The sequence below is a fragment of the Channa argus genome, chromosome 3, assembly GCF_033026475.1.
Source record: "Channa argus isolate prfri chromosome 3, Channa argus male v1.0, whole genome shotgun sequence".
Taxonomy (NCBI): Eukaryota; Metazoa; Chordata; class Actinopteri; order Anabantiformes; family Channidae; genus Channa; species Channa argus.
In genome coordinates, this window is record NC_090199.1 from 29,233,151 (window position 1) to 29,251,700 (window position 18,550).

Below are 18,550 nucleotides of genomic sequence, written 5' to 3' on the forward strand. Positions count from 1 at the left end.
TGATATGTACTGACAAAGCCCTACAGTAAAAGACAAAGCTACACCACAGTGTCGCTGATGTTCATATGAAAGAGGCAGTGGGGAAGCAAAAGAAGAGACAGAGAAAGGATGAAAGCAAAATTGGAGTGCAGAGGTAAAAGGTGAGAAATCTTGATGATGTAGTGAAGTGTTCATTCATACTGGTCCACGTTTGAATCACAGGGCTGACTACATGATACAAGACCCACTGCATGGAAGATTTTACACATACAGAGTACAATACCACATCTCTCTCTCTCTCTCTCTATTTCACACACACACACACACACACACACTACTATTTATGCCTGGCTAAGCATAAATGAGACTCCTTTTAATATAGCCAACAAGTCAGTAAGAGACACGCACTGTAAGCAATGTGCTGAAACCCACTGTGTATGTAGAACTCAAATGTAGCAAGAGACACTTTGAGTACGGTTTGGCAATAACCTTTTAATACACATGTAAACATACACAAAGCATTGGTTGTATGTTTATTATGTTGTTGGGTGGCTGGTTATATTATTGTTGTGTACATATCTATATTCACAAATGGCTCTGGGCAAGACACTGAACCCCTTACTGCCCATTCCCCTCCGCTGTGCAGTGCCGGTCCAATGTCGGCATAAATTGGGGAGGGTTGTGTCAGGAAGTGCATCCGGCTTAAAAAAAAAAAAAAAAAAGTGTGCAAAATCAACATGCGGGCATTGATCTGGTGTGTATACCCTGAACTCACAGGATAAGCCAAAAGGACAAAAAAAAACGTTTTCTCGTTACAATATCTATTGACTTGAAATAAGTTTTAAAAATCATAAGCCAGTGAGCGTGGATGAAGAACGTTTTGAGACACAAACACATTTAACTGCAGTGCTGCTAACCACATTTAAAATAGCCTCGGAAGAAGCAAACTCCTCATGTCAATGAGCAAGAGACCACACTAAGCAAAAAAGGAGAGTCACATCGGCTGTTTGGACATGTTTTGAGGATGCGTGGCAGGAATCAGTGTTGTGCTTAAGCGACACAAAGTAATATCACAAATATCTGCCAGCAATTAAAAAAACTGCCCCACTGTATTGGACAAGTTATAAAATGAAAACATGTCTGCGAATGCAACCTCCAAATGCCATGTGGGACAGTTGAGCCAGGTATCAGCTGGCGGACATCAGCGGCCAAAGTGTGTGAGACCATCACTTTAAATGAAGTTGGATCAAATCACTTAATTTAATGTAGTTTTTTGTCAAAGTGTACTGTGTGTGGTTTGGATAAGATGTCAGCATGAAAGGGTTATGCTAGTTAGTGCACACACACACACACACACTTGTATAGTATATGCACAGTCAACATTAAAAAGAAGTTTATACAGCATGTGTTTCTCTAAAATGCTGGATATCATTAATAGCTTATTTGCAATGAATAATACAAAAAGAGGAACTTTTGAAACAAATTACAATATTGCTCTATAATGTTTAGTCCTAATTACACTGACAGATGATTCTAAAGCAAAGATCCACGAATTTTGGCTTGTCTCTTTAGGGGTTGCCACAGCAGAACATGTTCCGCATGATGATTTGGCATGAGTTTATTTTATTTTAATTTTTTTTATGCCAGATGCTCTTCTTGCTACAACCCCCCCATTTATCCAGGTACAGGTACAAAGGTGGCCCTTGAAGGATGGGCATGGCTACACCTGGAGGGGTGGGTGGGATTCAATCCTGTAGCCTTCTGCATACCAACCCGATACTCTACCCAGTCAGCCAAACAGCTGATTCTACTGTACCTGTATCTTGTATTTTTGTAATCATACAAACTAAATGTTGTACTGCAGGAATAAGTATTTTGGGATAAAAAAGGGAGGAAGAGAAAATCTCTCCATGTTGTGGGTGTTTCCAAAGGGAAGTATGTATGCCGACAAAACTGAAAGAAATCTTTAAATATATTAATGTCCTCAAATTTGTTTACCCTTTTAAACAGAATTATATTTTATATTATATATTTATATATATTATGAGGGCCTCCTCACTGTAATGTAGGGCCTTCACAAGAATTCGGTCTCTCACAGTCTTCTGCTTTTCCTGTCTAACTTCAGCATTTACTGGACATCATTGGCGTAGTGACCGAGTGACCAACTGATTTAAATAAACCTGATATGTTTATTTATCCAAAAACATCTTGATGACATATTTTAAAACAATCTTATTAAACTGATGTGAATTGTTTTAATTCCACCACAGATCTTATGTGTATGCAGTTGACTGGTTTTACATTATTTTGTAGACAGCTGTACAAAATAATGCTGATTATAGGCATTTGAACATTTTGAAAAAAAAAATGTTATTGTTGAAAACTGTACACAATGCCTTAAATAAATAACTATTATCCTCCAAGATACAATACAAAGTCATCACTCAATGCTACAAGGCAACTCAAAAGACTGGGGGGAAAAATGTCATCAGTGTCTTCAAATTTGATGTCACAGTCATGTGCTTTAATTGTAACCACTCACTCCAGCAATTTAAAAATCATTACTATGTAATGATTTGCTGGGCTATATGAACTTCCATATGCCTGGTTGTTAGTAGGAGTAACGTTAAGGTTGCAATAGTGAATAGGTCCCTATTTTAGGGACAGATCAGTGAGAATCGTGGTGCTGAAACCAAATCCATAGGCATGCAGAACAACACGTGAAACTGCCTACACACATGTCCTGATCAATCATGTTACATGTATTATTCATCCTCTTCAACCTCTGCCTCACTTTTTCTCTCTAACTACATCAATGTTAAAAAACAAAGCAAATGAAGGCTATTGCAAAAGTACAAAAACGATCCTGTTTTCTGAGAGGTGAATCCATGCTATATTGCTGATTCCTCTCAAAGATGAAAAAGTCACTTCCAAAGTCAGTAATAATGAAAACCATCTTTTAAAGCTTTTATGTGTTTATGTCGTATATATAATATTTTATAGTTCTGTGGATTATGGCTTTGTGAATAGGGGAGAGAGCCAGCAGGGGGTACTGCAGCACCCCCAGCACCTTTACTTCTCGCCAAGAGTCTACATGTCATCTGCCCAAATCTACAAGCAGCTATTTGGTGCTTGGTATCATGGTTTCTAGTGTGCATTTGTGGAAAATGCCTGTCTACACATTTGTAGGTAGATAAAAATACTTTCCAACCTTACTTAGTAGTTGGTGTCATTACTAACATCACCTTAAAAGTAGTTTTTCTTATTGGTGACAGATCCTCAACTCAGGGTAAATGGTTTGCACTTAAATTGTGCTTTTCTACCTATTGGTAAAGCACCATTCACCTATTTGCACTAACAATCAGACACAAAGAAACACACACACTGGGAACAACTAAGCTGGGATTCAGTATCTTGCTCAAGGACAATTCAACATGTGACCAGAGGAGGTGGGGATTGAACCAGGATCCAGGGGATTGGTGGATGACTGCTCTACCACAGTCGCCCCATATGTGATGGGGTCGACTCCGCTCATATCTGCAATAGATGGACAAATATGTTATGTTTTAACTATTCGCCAGACCTGCTCCAGAGGTTGGAAGACAATTCCATACTTATGCTTGTGTGCACTCGAGATAGCATCCACTGGCAATAACACGTAGCTGTAAGAAAATGCATGGCAGTTGTAGGTCCCTGACTGATATGGAGCAATATGGTACAATGTCTGCACTTCTATAGCGGTTTTCTACCAATTGGCACTCAAAGCACTTTACACTGCTTCTTATTCCACCATTTTCACTCACAAACACACACACTCATACACCGATGGGGGAGCTGCTATGCAGCTGGCCAACGCTCACCAACTAAGTTGGGGTTCAGTGTCTTGCTCAAGGACACTTTGAAATGTGATTGGAGGAGCCGGGGATTAAACCAACAACTGCGCGATTGGTGGACAACCGCTCTACTTCCCTGCCACAGTAGCCCCTATCAAAATCAAATAAAATATCGCAATCTTCTTCTTCTTTTCCTTTTGGCTGCTCCGTTTCAGGGGTCGCCACAGCGAATCATGTCCCTCCATCTACCCCTGTCCTTGCATCCTCTCCTCTCACACCAACTAACTTCATGTCCTCTCTCACTACATCCAGAAATCTCCTCTTCGGAATGAAATATCGCAATATCGACGAAATTCACATTTTGTTTTCCCGCATTTTTAGAGATAACTCTGTTACATAGACAAAAACACACAACACACAGGTCAATTTATAAAGCTTCAAGTAGCTGTCTTCAGCTTGATCTTCAGTCTGAACAATAGCATATCACCCTATGGCTCTGATATAATCCTGTGATTGTGTGTATTTGTGTGTGTGTTGCTTCTTGTCTTAAATGGGTAACTGGCAGTGATAACACATTACACATTCAAAGACACATGCACATCCACACACACAAAAAATATAAGCATGCAGTAGACTGTCTATACGAGAAGTGCAAATTTAGTTTCTTTTTATAGTTAGATGTGATTATGTATGTGCGTGCACACACATGCATACTCAAAAAGAAACTGATATAATCAATTAAACGTACAATGATACTAAAGTTTCCATAACAAAGTCCTGCCACTAAACTGAAACAAGTTAAAGAATACACAAAACAGATGTTTTCTTTGGGTTTGTTTTTTTATCACTGTTTCCCACCTTTAAGTATCATTTATTTTCCCTTTGGCCAAGCTAAACCATTTTCAACACATGGTAGTGTTTCACTTTATAATTAAAAATGCACATGCAAACGATATCTGTATCTGCTGTTGAAATACTGTAACAGCAGGGCATTTTGGACTTGATATAGATATGTCCAATGACTTTTAGTCATTGGAACAGTTTAAAGTGAACCAGCTGACTCACCACTGAGCACCACATTAAAATTACAGAAACATTAGATATGAATCTGATTCACTACAGTAACATTGTGTGTGATGCATGTTGTGAGGTCTGATGTTTTGTGTTTTATTCTGGATGTTGTTTAGTTGTTGTTTTTACAGAATTTACAAACAGGTAAACATATTTAATAGCCATGTTTATTATATTTAAATATTTATTCAAAAGGTAACCCAGGGTAAATAAATGTTTTTGGAAAAGATGCAGCAATATGAATAATGAAAAAAGTTATGTGACTGTGGCAAAGGTTATTTAGAAATGTTTGTAATGTCCATGTGCTACGGGAAGCTTTAACATGCAGCACTTTAATTTGGCCATGAATCAAAGCTCCTATATACTTTTTCAGTGACATTCCCAGACAGAGCCACTAGTTTTACATCTGTACAAGTTTAGTAAATAAGATAATCAATTTCAACGTGGTTTAACATCTAAACTATAACATTTTTAAAAAGCCGTCGGTCGTAAGGTCATTCTTTTTTAATTTCAGGATTTCTATAATTTAATGGATAATAGGCCTAAATGCTTTTCTGTCCATGTTTTTACCTCAGACATTCATCGAATTCTTTCAAGTATTCGCATTTTTTGCAATACTGTTGCTGCTCACAATTAAAAGAACACAGCTATTACATAATCACAATAATTAGAAAACTGAATTTATTTGTGATTTATTATCCTTTAAAACAAAAAAATCCATAATCATCTACCCATTTTATTTGTGCTATTAAGCCTGACATTGTCATAAAGGTTCTTATGCTGTTTTTCTCACACAACTATACTAAATATTTGTTTCACTTACAATCTGCTAACTTCTAGTGTTTGGTGTGGAACTGTGGAGCCATCTGTGCAACAGCACAATTGCACAGTGTCTGTACAAACACTACTCACAATTAAATTTTATCTTCTTCTGTTTGTTATAACTAACAACTGTTTGTACAATTAATTATCTCTTACTAAAATGGCTTCACCTTTGATAGAGATTTTACAGCGAAGAACAGAATCACAACCTTAAAAAATTCTGTTTGGTGTAATTTAGCCACCGAACAATATTGTTATATTGTTATATTCATAACAATATTGTGAATTATTTTTATACAGACATTCATACATGAGTAAAATTCTAATCTCAAATTTATATTTAGAATAATTTAGTCACTCATGCTCAGTTCATTGTTGTATATGAACATATAGCATAGTTCCATAATCAATCCCTGCAGTATATGTACAGTATATGTATATATTCAGCTATTACACTGCACATAACAACAGTGACAACTACAGTTATTTTATTACGGTTCTTATGCTGAACATGAAATGATGATGGTACTGATGATACTGAACTGTATTTTAAACTAAACAACCCAACTTCTTTACTTTCACTGATTAGTAGAATTGCACTAATGACTCCTCAAGTATAGATGCAGCCAGCATCACAATACATTAAAGCAAGAAAAATAATATGAAGTTGACTTAAATAAGCTACACTGAATTGTATCTAACATCCATACTAGTGCTGTACATCAAATAAAGGAGCTGCAATCACTGAACAAAAATTTGGTTCAAATTTTCCTGCAAGACACAGTTAATGGAAGGTTTTTATTGACCCTAAAGTTAATAATCATCATACATCATAAAACATAGAAATTGTGCGATATTTTTAAAAGTTGTCGCAGAGTTCATTAAAGGCAGGTGCATATTTAAAAACTCAAAGGTGAGAAGAGAAGGCAATGCAAAATGTCAAACGCATCAGTGGAATTAGGTCAGTGGAGTGAGTAAGTTCACATAGTGTCAGGAAAAATGTAACATATACTGTAGAGTGTATATTTGTACAAACCATGGAATACACAGACGCTCACTGTATTTTACATTCTGAGGGCATTTATGGATATTACCTTTCCAAACAGAGATGCTACAAATGTAAGACAGAGGGAGGTATGAGGAAAGAGAAAACTGCCCAGTGTCTACCTTGATGGCTTGTCCTTCACTTTGAATTGTCTGTGGTCACTATATTTAATAGATTGATGGCAATACATTTCTCTGTCACACACATACAAAGGCACACCACACACAAGCACGCACGCACGCACGGAAGCACACACACACACACACACACACACACACACACACACACACACACACACACACATACAGAAGATACAAGCCGCTATCAATGTATATACTTAAAGACTTGCTAAAGGCTAAGGAGAAACAAGAATGGTCTTATTTGTAATAGCAGAACAAATGTAAATAGTTCCAGTTGTAATACTCAATCATATTATACTCGCCACTGGGCAAGTATGAGTAAAAACGCGAAGATGAGGAACAGTTTAATTTCACTGTTGTCAGTTCACAAAAAAAAAAATTAAAAAAAAAATAGTTTATTACGGCATGGCCCCAGTTCTAAAATTCATTAACACAATCTGCAAAGACTTTATTTCCACACAGAGGTGAGGAAATGTATTTAATCCCATTGTGATATTGTAGAATTTCTCGTTTTAAATGTGGAAGCTATGTCAAATAATTTGATGAAGACACACAAAAAAGGCACATTTGTTCTTTAATGGAATGTGTTTTTAAAGTTTCAACAACTTTTCCTCTTTTAGCCCACTGCGAAACAAAGCTCTTTCTTCTTCTTATCTGACCTTTACATTTCCCACCACACACTAAAATAGCTATAGTGAAAAAATAAGCGCGTTTAATAGTCTACCATTAGATTAGATGATCTCAATGTCGGTGTGCACAATTCATGAATTATTTACATTTACATTAAAACACGTTATAAACTGTGTATCGCCTACAAAGCAGTTGTGGAGTACACACTGCACATCCTGGTCTCCTCAAAGAAGAAGAAACCTACGGCAACGGTAGGATACATTTAACCGAGACTTCATTCAAGACATCTCTCGGTCGGATTAACGAGCCCGCGTTTGATATAGAATTAAGTGCTGAGACAATTTAGATACAAATATTTTTCTAACTGCTTTTGTTCTGTTCATTTCATTGTTCAAATCATCGCAAAAACAGGCGAACCAATTCGAAAAGTTCTCGCTGCTGTTTGCTTGTTTTCTTGGTGCCGATTCAAAGAGCAGGTGAGGTGAGTTTAACGTTGCCGCGTGGACGCGGCGAACGGCGATCATCTGCCATCTTAAGGGACAGAATGTCACCTGTCGTGGACGAGACGTAAAGTTCACCTCGCCAGATAAACTTGGCGCGCGCGCGCACAGACACGCGCACACACACACACACAGACGCACTCACACATTCCGGTTCATAATATCTCCTTTGTATATTTTTGGTTTGTTTGTCTTTGGTCATGTTTGTCAGGGTTGTCCTACCTGTTCGTCCTGATGTGGAAGTTCGCTGCGCTCCTACTTCAGGATCACAATCTTGTAGTTTTCTTCCGCTTTTCCCACAGAAACTTCTTCCACCTGTCCGTCTTAATTTCAGGGTCGAAAAAAAAAAAAAAAGACTAAGTACAAAAACCGCCTTTATCAACGCACTATCCGTGTCTCTATACCACTCACGTTTCTACGGTTTATTCCAGCTGGTCTTTATTCAAAGAAGACAACTTGTGCTTTTTCTTTTTGACCGCGGAGTGTGTGATTTGCAATTTGAGCTACGTTTAGTGAAACACAAAGATGAACACTGACCATCGCAGAAAGGCTCGAGCGTACTAAGTCCAAGGCAACAGAGCGCGCGGCTCTCAGAACGCACACGTGAAACGAACGAGCGAAACGCCGGTGATGAGCATAGACCAAAATAGACCCACCGGTCTCTGGTGTGAGGAGGCAACAACTAAACTAACAAGGAGTTGATTTAAGTGCTGTGTTTTCATCCAAAACGCCTTTTTTCTGATCAAAATTCAATATCTCAGGTGGAGAAGCACCTTTCCCCTTTGCTCTCTGCTCTTGCTGTCCTGGCAACCCGCTGCACGGGATAGGAAATAGTCTGCTGCACAGAAAACGGGAGAGACACGGAGAGACAAGGAGAGAGAGAGCGCGCTCTGAGAAAAAGGAGAAACAAGACTGTCCTCCGTTACTGCTGCCCTCGGCAAGTGTTGGCCGCCGCGAGCTCATCTCCTCCCGGTAAAAGATGATGATACGCCAAGCCAGGCAGAAACGGAATGCTGGGGATCCCCTGCTGGGTCCAATCCTGACGTCTCTACTGGTGAGCCAGCCAGCGCGCAAGTAACTGTGCGCGTGCGCGCGTGTGAATGGGGGGTGTACGTGAATGATCGGTACGGGTGCGGTGGGTGGAGGGGGGGGAGGGGGTCAGCCGTGACTTTGAACTGGATGCCCTGATTGTGAGTGTGACTCGACGAAGCGGAGAGAGCAGCAGAGCACATAGTGAGGGGGCAGGTTAATGACGTTTTTCATTTTATTTAATGTATTTTTTGGTTTCTAGTCTGACACAGAAACACACCCCAACACACACACATAAAGACACACACACATCAACGCAAAAAAATTGTAGGAAACGGATGTACTGATATACTGAAATACTCTTTAGGCCAGTATTTCTAAAAAGAACATAATTCACTTAGGAAACAACTTTTTTACAAACAATCTAAAATGGCGACATACGCTCCTTAGTTGTGTGGAAGTCAATGGATCCGCTGACATATACAATATTTTACGTAAGAACCACTTCCTGTCAATCAGACCATAAGTGGAAATGTTTTTGTTGGTTACTGTCAGCCAATTCCTATGGCTGAGCACGTGGTTCCTAAAATGTTTTTATGATCTCATGTAGTTGTTGGTATAGTTAGAGTTTCATTTACAGTTATAATTTTAAATACAGATTTCCTCTGGAAAAAAAAATAACGCATCGCATTCTTCACATGTGCTTGGGACTAATTGTAATGAGAACATGTCAGCTCAAAGCAAAAGCTCTGAAGTCACCATATAATACTCCAATGGAGCTGTCAAGATTTGATTACAGTTCCACTTGTTTGGTTATGCCTCATAATTACTTCCATCTTTTTCTTTTTTTCAACTTACACTAGAGAGAATATTTTAGAGTGAAAACAAACACTGCAGTGTCATCCACAAACCACAAATCCAAAAGTAACTTTGCCTTGTCACAGTGTTTTCTAAATTCACATTTTATTATTATGTGACAGTGAACAGTGTTTGGGTGAAACAGAATTTATCTTCCAGTTACTTTGCAAGTGTCACTGTTAGTTAACACAATCAAATTGTGAGTCACTAATTTAGCTTAAACGCTAATTTTCTTTGTTTTTCTGTCTGAACGTTGGCGGGAAAGTATTTTATTTTGTTAACTGTGCAAGGAGGAGGAAATGTAAAACCAGGCTTCACACCATCATTTAGTGAGTCATGTATTAAGATTCATAAGAGTATTGTAAATACAAAACTCTAATGGGGGGGGGGGGGGGTACAAATTGTGTAGGAAATTTTCTGTGCAAAGAGAAACCTTTTGTAGTGTGTTGCCATTGCTTTTCCATTCGGCATGGAAGTCAGCATCGTTCAGGAATAAATTCACATAAATGTGTGTGTTATCTTTAGCCATAATGAAGACAAAAGCATGACAGTTCATAACAATGGATTAAAACTAAATAAAAAAGCATTAGAGAAAGAGCACATTGGTTTTTGGGATTGAAAGGCTTATACACACTCCCAACCCAAGCCAATATATGCACAGGCACACGAAGTAGATTTTATTTTTTTAAATAACAATAACAACAAATCAGTTCAACAATGTTTAATATAACCTGGACATAACAATTGTAATTTGTAGTTTCTTCATTTTTATAAAATAAAAAAAAAATCTGTCTATATTTTAGGACAGATTTATACATAAATGCATGCTGCCATTCTTTTTGACATTTTTCTTCTTAACAAATCCCACAAAAACAAACTGTCTTCATTCTCCATAATTGGTGGGCAAAGGCATTTCTACAATACGTTGAATAGTATAAAGAGTGCATGTGCGTGGAGACTGTGTGAACCCATTTGGGGCTCTGCTGCATTTCTGAGCGCAGGGCATTTCCAGTATCCAAAACACCTTTAAATATGGTAAATGGTTAAATATGGTGTGGCTCACTGACGTGTTTCTATGGCATTTGTTGTCCCTTTCTTGTAAATGTAACCTCAAATTTAAGGCCAAGAAATAGAAACACTGTATAAAAAGCAGTAAACTATTAAATTTCAGAATCATCAGTTTTAATCAAAACCTACTTTGAATTGTAGTTCATGCAGTTTGAATAAAGGACTGTAGAGGTCCCACACAGTACTATGTCTAATAGTTAGGCATGTCCAATATTGAGTTCACAGTACAAGCTTAGATCTAATTTGGCCAAAGAAATGACTAAACAGGTGTTACCTGATGTAACACCTGAGTTTAAGATTGAGTCGGGCCAGTTAGTTACATCTCCATTACCGCACAACCTAAAAGGTATAACATCCAACTGTAAATTAAAATACATGCAAGTTGAAGGTCAACACATTTACTTCATTTTAGTTTTAATTTGTGTCTTTTGATCTGAGGAGGGCTTGTTTCAAACAGCTGCAGCTATTTTACGGGTGGTGTTGGGACAAAGTCATGTGGATTGAAAAAAACAATGCAAACGAGCTGCAAAGAGCTAACTGGATCTGAAATTACCAACGACGCTTTCGCACATAAGGGGTTAATTAAGCCAATGTTAATCATAATGTTGCTAATATTACAATGGCAATGTTGTGAAGGTAAATTGTCACCTGTACTCTGCTAAGTAATTCTTTTTTAGCTCTCCCTGTGGAAAAAACAGGACATACTTCCAGATGGGAACAGGAGGAGCTGATAATGGAACCGCAGACTCAGTTCAGTGCAACTACCTCTAGCTCATGCAGCTGGATGGAATTATTTACTGGAATGTGAAGTTTGCAAATACTTAATTCATATATAAAAATTCCCTTTTCAGTGCACTTTAATATTAATACAGTAGCATACAGTAGCTCTTCTTTAAAGTGTCGCTGTATTTCCCACATTCCTGCACATTTGAATTTCCACATATACGGCTTAAGACTTGGCAAAGGCTGGTTTGAGTCTGATGTTGAAAAAAATGAATGCAATCTTTTATTCAGTCAAGTCATATTAGAGTCAGACAGTATTTTGTCACAGTAGCACTTGTAAAATACTGAAATCAAAGATCTATATCTATATCTGCATATAATAGTGCATTTTCTACTTTGCCCAGTGTTTTATGTGGCTACCCAGTGTGATGTTTGACACATATGTGAAATGTGTGAACGCACACACACACATACACACAGAGACACATACACACAAAGGGACACAGAAGTACTGTATGCAGAAACATTAATTAACTTTCATGTTTTGAACATATACCATTAAACATAACCAATCTTTCTCAGTGAAAAACTCACATACCGCATAGAAACCCTTTCACTTACAGAGAAGCACTGTATTGTGATGGTTACATGCACTTTTTTTCCTAAAGTTTGCAGTGAGTCTAATCTGTGCCAATGTTTTCAGGCCATTGTTTCAATTCTTGGGCCCTAGATATGCAGCAACACATTGTGGAGAAAAGATGGTGACATGTCTAAGCTCTGAATTTGGTGCTATAAATTACAAGACGCAAGAAAGCTCAAGCAAGAAAGGGTATGTGTAAAAACAAAACTAAAAGTGAAATGCTCTCAAACTCAGATTTCATATTGGATTCAAGTTGCTGGATCACACAAATACACTTTCATTCAGGGGAGGCATTTGTATTTTGTACGTGATGCTGCTGATTATTTTGAACCATAAAACTATGTTGCCATTAAGATATTGGTTATATACTCTTTCTTTTCATATTCCTGATTCCTGCACACCCACATCAATGGCTGAATATACCCCCTCAACATTATGTTCAAATCTCATTTCTCTGATCTACTATCTTTGTAGTTATGTGCAAACAGTGCAGTGGAACAGTGCTATGAGCGGCTGTTTTGACAGCAACATCACAAGTTAGAACATGGACTAAGATGTTTTCTTGGAAGTGTACTTCTTGTTACACGAGCCCTTTCTAAAGCAGATATTTTAAATATGATTGATCTTTTCCTCACAGGAAGATGTAATGAATAACATTAATGAGTCCACTCTATTTAAGTTTGTATGTGAGCCAGTTTACACAGCACCCAGGACAAGCTGGGATTCAGGTCTTACTTTCATATAAGCTATGGGTTCCTGTAGTTCAAAATGTTTGGAGGGTTGAGGTTATAGCTTAGTGAACATTTTCTACATTTCTTAGACATATGCACTGTTATGTTCTTGCCTTATAGATCAAAAAGTGTTTAAATATTTAACTAAAACTGAGCGCAGGAGGAATTTTCACATATCACAAGCTGTTTAGACCTGAGAGATTATCAGCTTCACTAATGTAACTGAGCAATCAGCTGGCACATCTATTTTGTTATAGTGTCGGATTTGACCCTTCAAATTAGTCTTTGCCTTTACACTTATGAAACTTGAGTATTTACATATTATATAGGGTATTCTGTCATACATATTTACTTAGCTAAAGAACACTGTTAATGGATTACTAGAAAGTCTGTGCAGCCATTAAACTCATATACTCTGCCAAGGCTTTAGAATCTGGAGGAATTACCCATGACAGCTGACCTACACACAGCCTGACAGCAGCTCTCTCCCACCAGCATCACACACAGTATACATCACAGGCCACTCTACTAGAAACCTGCACAGGCCTGAAAATTTAGGTTCAAGCCTAAGGCATTCAGACCCTGCCTGAGACTGACAGCTTATGCAATCTCTCTGCACTCGCAGAGTGAAATCTGAAATTGTGCGAAGAGATCAGAAATTTTTCACTCCCTTTCAATAGCCACAGAGCACCAAGTCATGTGTGCACACAGTCATGCTGTTAAGAAAAAATATTACCTGAGCACCTGAAGAGTTTAACATTGTTCAGTATAGTACACACATAACAAACCACAGCCACAAAAATACTACAGATACAACATTATTACATTGCATTCACCTGTACAAGGACCCATTTTGTCTACCTCTAATAAAGTCACATCTAACTGATTATTAAAGTAAAGTGGACACACTACTTATCAGTTATACCGGCACATTTAAAAAAAAAAAGTTGTCTTAATAGAAAACTGTGAGAAAAGTAGGAATTTAAGAATTGAAAACAAGTAAATTGATTACTGCTTTGTTTATGTGTGTGTTTGATGTACTTTTTTACTTTCCCTCTTAGCTTCTATGGCTAGAAAATAATTAAAAATGCGTATTTTATTTGAAATATTAGAAATGAGTTATTGAGGTGAAAAAAACAATTATAGCCTTAACAATATATTTTTAAGGAATATCAAATGTTGCTCATTCACATTATCACCTTTTTCTTTCTCTTTTAAAACACTCCACACACAGTCACATTCACTTATGCATGCACACCCAAGTCTGCACACACGAATATGAAGACACCCACTGACATGCCACAATCTGACTCACTGACACACTGACACACTACATCTGGGGACATTTCTGAAGTAAAATCATGCAGATTTATTCCTCCTGTGGGTCAAAAGACTGAGAACCCTGGGGAGGGCCAGAGAGTCAGAATGAAGAAAGTAAGAATGAAGAAAGAACAGGGAGCAAGCCATCAAAAGTATATGAACAAAAAAGGAAAGTACAGAATAAGAACAATATAAAAAACATGGACAGAAAGGGACTTAGGCTGCTGTAAAGGACTTTTGGCCTATGAGAAGCAGTCTGTGTATATGAATACTGTGGAGGTCCTTTGACATCCACATGCATGTGTGTCACACACAGGCTGTGTGCTGTGTACCATAGAGCGTAAGGACAGGTGTGTATTCAAGTGAAAACTCTCTCTGTGTTACTGTCAGTGTGTCTTGAGTCTATACATGTGTGAGGGGAGTGTAGTGTTGGCCTAATGGTTTTACTTTTATGTACATTCATGGCCAGTGTGCACTCAGAGATGTGCATAATTCTCCCTTTTTAATCCAAAAACAAACACAAATGTATCCAAAATCAGTAATCAATGGCAGGTATAACTTCAACTTGTTTTGTTTAGCAGCCACAAAACACTGGTCACATAACATACTGTTTAAAAATACAGTACACATACAAGTGTACATGCCAAGACCTCCCGACCCAAACTCAGATTAAATAAGATGAAATAAATATGTATGTATATATAAATATATAAAATGAAGTTTTCTGATGCACACATACAAAGGTGTAAATATGAAGTGTCAAGCCAGTCTCACTCCTCTGTAGCTGCATAGGTTTGTCCGAGTGTGGTGCTAGAGGGAAGCCACTGGGACAGTAAAAATGGGTTAATTGTCTGTGAAATGTAAATGTGCTAAGTAAATGTTATAGCAATCTGCCACTAAATTCCTAACCTGAACTTCATAACCCACTAGTATTTAGTACAATGCAGTGTGTGAGATGCAATCCATCACCTTTTGTGTTTTAAATCAGGGCCGTGCAGAGATTTTCTCTGGGGCATGAAGAAGGGGAGGGTGGTACACTTTTGTTATGGAACTTTGAATTTGAACTACTTTCTATATCTATTTACTTATGGCATTGTCTGTGTGTTTTAACATTTACAGTATATTTATTATATGATACATAGCTTTCTTAAAGAAATTCACTATAGATCCGGATGTTTCCTCCAACAGTCCAAAGATATTAGGTTAATTGGTAACTCTGCCTGCGGGTTTGAATGTGAGTGTGAATGGTTGCCTGAGATAGACTGCAGATGTGTGCAGAGTGGTGCCAGTGGCAAATGATTATTAAAAAAATCCTTTTATTTATTTGAAATACCAATTTCTGTGTTATATTAATCATATCCATGGATCTTGGGTCAACTCTAGCCCAATAACCCCCCGCTCCTAACTCCTACACATATCAGGTGTTTTTGGCGGGCTGGTGACTATTCTGGGACTATTCTAGGATAGTCAGCTCCGGGCTCATACTTATGGTTATTTAAAATGTTAGTTTAGAACTAAAATTGATCATGATAAATACATACATTTAATTTCAGAGAGCGCTAGTCTTTAGCTTTCTTTTCCTTTTCCCTTTGCCTGATAGATCAGTTCATATTAAAGACATGTTGACAGCATCTAATAGTTGGCTATGCTTTTTCCATTTTTGCCCGTCTCACCAATACCAAGCAACCGTAAGGCAGTCGATCGCTTCAACAATTACTAAAAACATTCTGCATATAGGCAGCACCAGCCTGATGATTGGATCCAGCAGGCAAAGAAAATTAAGAATTAAAATTGTTTATAAATGTTACCATGCGAATGTCCCCTGGTGAGCCAAGGGGCCCTAGGCACCTGCATAGTTTGTCTGTGCCACACGCCAGCACTGCTGTCAGGGCAGTTTCCCATGTATTTATATACATACATGCACAAATTTCCATTCATAGATCACTTTACTTAGAACTGCATGTTAAGTGCAATATGCATTTGACTAGACTTGCCCTAAGTGTGTTTTCTTAGCTGTGTATGTTATTTTTAGACACTGAGGTCATTCTTGCTTTCCTGTACCACACATACCGCTTATAATGATATAGTTTGTCTCAGTCCTCTACGTATTAATCCTGACTCATTTTTTTAGCATCTTGTCATATAGGTTTTTATGCAGGTATGAACATTTTGGCCAACGCATGAACCACATCAACTGAATGAGCAGAGAGGCTTTGTAAATACCCTGTTTGTCAACAAGTTTGAGTCCTTAATTTGTGTCTTTTCATTTTTGTGATTCTCAATATTGCCCTAGCAGTATTGATTATGTGCAAGGTACAGTTCGATATGCCACATACAGAATATATGTAGCTATTTATATTGGACATCTCCCATTGATTTTGGCTCAGGTGTATGTATCAAACGTTGGTGGGTATGAAAGGTATCTGTTTGCTGTGGTTAAGACTGGTACCATGTATTTTAGAGGTAATTAATATCAACAGATACAAAAGATGGATTTTCACCAACGCATTTGTAAAATGAAAGGAAATATAAAACCTTAACAGTTAATCAAATTCAAAGTATGTTATGAGGCACTTAGGTTTGATCATACCTAACTGAAATGTGTGGATTGAAAGCTTAGCTTGTTACATTTTTATGTTGATAAACACACACATGCATGGATCCACACACACACTGTATTATTTTATAATTCAGATAAAGATCATTCAAGTTTGCTCAGATTATGTATTAAGTCTTAAGCTCACTGTCTTGAATAGTTCGAGAGAGGAGAGGAGTGTTTGCTGACCCTGTCTCATTATGTTTGTAACTAATTATTAGTAGCAAAGGTATAAAAAGTTTATATAAAGTTTTATTGCTCATTGCAAATCATATCAATATAAAGTGGATATATATATATATATATATATATATATTACTAAAACATTTTTCTTATTAACTTATATTTAACAAAATAAAAACATAAACAGTTGGTACAAATGCTAAATTCAAAAAGGGAAAGGGCTCATACTCCAGGGAATCAGCTACTGTAATTTCCACAAATTTCCACAAGGCCTAACATCTCAGTTCTAGGAGTGATAAATGGTTTGACAATACAAGAAATACAAAACAACAACAAAAAAAGAAGAGCAAGAAAAAGAAGAAGAAAATAGTGAATTTCAGATGAAAGGGCCACAAGAAAATTGCAACACTAATACAATTACTGGAGCCACTGGAAGCAAACAAAGCAAAGGAGTCTTGTTTCAACTTTGGTTTTTGAGAGGAAGAAATGCAACAATACTGACACTGTGGAAGAAAAAAGAGGCATTGGTAAACACCATTTACATGAAATATAGTCAGTATCCAACTGTCAGATTTTGCCTTTTGGGGCAGAGATTGTGTATCTGGGGAGAAGACTATCCAAGCTCAGGGATCTACAATAAGTCCTGCTGACTGGGCATCTTTACATGGAAAATATAAGGGGAAAGGGACCGTTAGATAAAGCCATTACACACACACACAAACACACACAGACACACACGCACACATACACACACATATCTGTATGCATATCCGCATACAAAAACATAGCTTATTGTTCTCCGAGGCAGTTTATCTCCTCTATCACGAACTTTATGTTGTCAGTTGTACTGGTTTCCATCATCATTATGGCAGTTTTGTTGTATCTTCTCCCACTCCTCTACTACATCAATATCTATAAAACCATATGTTATTAGAGGAAAGGCCTCTACAACTCTGCCCAAACAGAAACAAGAAAATCACTTTTAAACCACTGCCATGGCAATTTCTGAAGCATTTTGTAAGAATTATATCAATGTAAAAATGTCCCTGCAGTATTCCAATTGCATGCTTATCCTACTGTTTCAGATAATGGGGCTTCCGCCCTGGAGTCGAACCCTGGACTCCTGTGGGAAGGTCCTATGTCTTGTCATTCTGTCCTCAGTCCTTCGACGACTCTTCAATTTTTATACTACATATTACTCTTAGCTTCAAATATTGAAGTGCCAGGGTTTCCATTGTACTTCACTGAACATAGATGACTGAGGCACATGGTACATAGGTACCTTAAGTGTCAGCATTTAATGCAAAGGGAGGGAACAAAGCACAGCATTTTTAATATTCTCTGAGATAAACATTTATTGGAAATAAAATGCTCATTCATCT

The 18,550-nt window shown here is 37.6% G+C and overlaps 1 protein-coding gene across 11 annotated transcripts in view; it reads right to left on the reverse strand.

Annotated features, from left to right (window-relative positions):
• LOC137124082 (teneurin-3) overlaps positions 1-18,550 on the reverse strand; it is a 379,316-nt gene that overhangs the window by 272,215 nt on the left and 88,551 nt on the right. For 8 of the 11 annotated variants that reach the window (XM_067498734.1, XM_067498743.1, XM_067498740.1 and 5 more), the window contains exon 1: positions 8,243-9,053. The exons of 1 other annotated variant lie outside the window; for it this stretch is intronic. The gene's annotated coding sequence lies outside the window, so the exon portion shown is untranslated. Of the gene's footprint in view, positions 1-8,242; positions 9,054-18,550 lie in introns of those variants that run through there. 2 more of the 11 variants (XM_067498732.1, XM_067498741.1) reach the window with 2 other exon arrangements.